Genomic DNA, 4,213 nt, shown 5'->3' with positions numbered 1-4,213 from the left:
CACATTTGGAAATGATGACTAGTGGGTCTTGACATCAAGGGAACCCTCAAAAGGGGAAGAAGATGCTCTTTCAGCTTGGTGTCTTCAACTTAGAGATACTGGCCCAAACTGACCTTGATGAGTCTTACCTTCTTCCACCTTGGAAACAAGGGCTATGTAGACTTCTGGGTGTGAGCTGGCACAGCCTGGCTTGAGCACCAGGAAGTATGAATAATTGTGGGCTCAGCAATCACATGGGACCCACAGACCTCATGGAAGAGAACTGACATTTGATGGAGATGGAGAAGATGATGATGGAGATATATAAATATATATACTTCTGAAGTCAAGTCACAGTTGTTCTTAGAACTGCACACCCTGAACACACAGAGACAAAACCCCAAACAGCAAACTCCTAAAATTATGCTCCAGCAATCTGGTCAATTTCACCATGAATATTGATGGGAAGATTACGTCAACTGGCCTTTCAATTCCTTGCTCTGTTTTAGTTTTTTATAATAACATCAATCCTTTTTCCCATTTTTCAGTTATTTTATAGTGTAAAGGCAAGAATTCATGGAACAAATACACTCTTAAGTCTCTAATGTGGCCTGAAAGATTGTTGTATTAGTTTCCACTTCAAGTTGATATCTTCATAGATGTGTACTTAAGCTGAAAGGATTTTCAAAATATCCAAGATATTGCTGTTGATGTTTTGCTTTGAGGTGGCTGTTGGTTTAGAATCTAAGGGTTAAAGACAAGTGGACTTCAGGAAAGCAAAGCCAATGTGCTTTGTGTTATCAGATAAAAGGGATACCATCTGAATCATGTGTGTTACCTGTCCTAATTCAACACCTGGCATGTAGGAGATCTCTAATAAATCTGTATGAAATAAGTGTTTAGATAATAGAATACAATAGGAAATTAACCAACATTTTTGATTGGATCACAGAAGGAAGATAAGAAAGACTCTCAGTGTATCTGTCATATGACAGGCACTAAATAAACATTTCTTGATTTAGAAAGTAATACCAAGAGCCACAGTGAATGTCAGAAAAGGTTTGAACAGATGCTTGGCACTTAGTAGGCAGCCAAAGAATGATACCAGAACAAACAAGGAGTCATACTTTCTGCCACACAAATGATATCTGCAGAATATACTAGAAAGACCCTGGGCTGTGTTTACAGCAGCACAATCAACAACAGCCAAACTATGGAACCAGTCTAGGTGTCCATTAATGGATGAATGGGTGACGGAAATAGGTACATATACACAAAAGAGTTTTACTCAGCCATAAATAAGAATGAAATCATGTCATGTGCAGGAAAATGGATGGAACTTGAGAGATTTAGATCTAAAGTGTCCCCCAAAAGCTCATGTGTGAGATAATACAAGAATGTTTAGAGATGAAATGATCAGATTATGAGAGTTATAATCTAATCAATAGATTAATTCACTAATATAGATTAATAGGGTAGTAACTGTAGGCCAGCAGGGTATGCATGGTAGGAGGAGGTAGGTCACTGGGGATGTGACTTTGGGGTTTATATTTTGCCCCTGGTAAGAAGAGCTCTCCCTCTACTTCCTGTTTGCTAGGTCCTGTGCTGCTTCCCTTTGTCCTGCCCTTCCACCATGATGTTCTGACTCATCTCAGATCCAGAGCAATGGAGTTAGTCGACCATGAACTCAACCTCTGAAACCATGAGTCAAAATAAACTTTTCCTTCTCTAATTATTCCTGTCAGGTCTTTGGGTCACAGTGATGCAAAAACTTAACTAAAACATACTACATTAAGCCAAATAAGCGGAACTTGGTAAGTCTAGGATTGTATGTCTTCTTGCATATGTGGAAATTAGAAAGGAAAAAGGAAAAGAAAAGGAGGGGCTGTGAAGGGGACCAAGGACTCTCATGAAAATCAGAAAGATGACGAAAGTAGAGGAAAGGGACTGGGGAAGGGAGGAGGGGAAGGAAAGGGGAATTAGGGAATCCTATGGGCCAAATTATACTCTGTGTGTGTGTGTGTGTGTGTGTGTGTGTGTGAATATATAATGACGAATCCCTCCATTATGGATAATTATGATGTGGCAATGAAAATATAGAAAAAATATTCAAGATAAAAGAAATAGAAGCAAAGACCCTGGGCTCCTTTTTGAGAGCAGGATCCTTGTGTTTGGATCATGCCTTTTTAAGGATGTCTCCGGGTCTTCCATAGCATTAACAGAAACTTGGGCTGTTCATTTGTGCAGTAACAGCTTCGTTTCTTTTCTCACCACTTCTCAGAGGCACACAGACACTCATTTGTCCAAAGTCACACATTAAGACAAGGGTACAGTCCAGGCTTCTGAGACGTCCACACTCATTAGAGCCAAATGAAAAGTCATCCCCCCCCCCCGCCCCCAATGTCTAAAGCACGGCTCTCTTTGCACACGTAGGTTCACGGCGTCAGCCCACACACTGGAGTTCTGACACATTTAGTGTCATGAATCTATGACATCATGAATTTTTCTAGACATCTCTCTTCACGACCCAGACACCAAGTCCATCTGACAGCAACTTTGCTTGGAGGGCTATTGTGAAGAACCTTTTCTGGGAAAGAATGTCATTTCACCTGTACCTGGTGTTTTCCTTTAACACCAAGGTGCCATTGAGCTTTCTTTGTTTCTCAGTTTCTTTTTCTGTAGGACACCATTAATAAGAATAGCTATTCTGTAGGACTGTTGTAGGTAAAAAGTATTATGGTACAGAGCCAGTGGTGCATGCCTGTAATCCCAGCTACTCAGGAGCCTGAGGTAGGAGGATGGCAAGTTCAAGGCCAGCCTGGACAACTTAACTAGACCCTGTCTCAAAATAAGAAATGAAAAGGACTGGGGATGTAGCACAGTAGGAGAGCATCCCTGGTTTCATTATCCAGTACTAGAGGGGATGGAGGAGTTATGGTACAGAAAGCACTTAAAACCACTCATTGGAAGCTCTCAGGAAATCTATCTTTTCTTAGCACAGAAGTCAAGCTTGGGACCTCTCAAAGATCCTGGCGTCCCCTATCCTGCAAAGTGGCCTGGATTGGAGAGAAGGAATGTCAATAAGGGAATGTCCTGCAGGGGAGCTCTGTATGCCTGTGCTTCTTCAAACTGGGTGCACCACACTTCCCAAATAGTTCTAGGGCTCCGCATCAGACTTCAGGTTAGCAAAACCTTTCTGATGCTGCTTACGAACAGCAAAAGAAAACCATGGATCAGTAAAATCTTCCATTTTTCAACACAGTGGTTGTGTTTGTCTTTTTTTTTTTTTTTTTTTTTAGATTTAGACTTAGGCCCTGAGGCGAGAAGGGCAGGTGACATTGCTTCCATTGTTCAGACATGAAAACGGAGTTTCAGGGAGTTCAGTAACTCGCCCTAGGTCATGTGGCTTGTGGTCTCTGATCCAGGATACAAACCCGGGTTTCCTTGACTCCCTTGGCTGCCTCATGGAGAAACCTTCATCTAACCTCTCCCAGCACAGAGAGTTGTATTTTTACATAAGCCAATTTTAGTCACCAATCCATGGGTGGTAAAAATACTAGTGAGGGAGGTCATCCACCTTGGTGACTGCTTCGAAGGCCTGGAAATGTGTGGGAGGCAGAGGGAGAGGGTGGAATGACATTTGGCACCCCCTCATATTGAGAGTGGAGGAGGTGGGAGCCATTGGGACAAGTCAAGCGTAAAGGAAGAACGAGACTTTCAAGCAGGGCCTCTCTAAACACAGCCCTGGCAGAGGGAAGGTTGCCTACAAGGGCATACTGAGGGTTCCTTGAATTTTCGAGGGTGAGGACTGAGTCACCACAGAAACACCATCACTTTCCCTCCCCCAGGGTCATGTGAACTGAAGTGTGACTCTAAAATAACGTGACTGATGCTTTACATTCCTGAGCTACTCACCCAGCCCCAGGAGGATTGCCAAATTCGGAGATCCATTTGCTCACACCTTCTTCATTTTGGCTTTTGAGTTTTCAAACTACTATTTTAATCTCAACTTGCAAGTCCAGTGTTCTTCCAACCTGGAAGCAGATAACTTGATCTTTAACTTACAGACAACTCATCTCTTCCCTACTGGGAAATTCATATGTAAAATTCTAACTGCTTTGAGGCACGGTGGCACACACGGCATGTCACCTCACCGACTTGGGAGGCTGAGGCAGGAGGGTTGCAAGTTCAAAGCCAGTCTCAGTAACTTAGTAAGGCCCTAAGTAATTTGGCG

This window comes from Ictidomys tridecemlineatus, chromosome 4, assembly GCF_052094955.1.
Source record: "Ictidomys tridecemlineatus isolate mIctTri1 chromosome 4, mIctTri1.hap1, whole genome shotgun sequence".
NCBI lineage: Eukaryota > Metazoa > Chordata > Mammalia > Rodentia > Sciuridae > Ictidomys > Ictidomys tridecemlineatus.
This window is presented reverse-complemented; position numbering follows the sequence as displayed.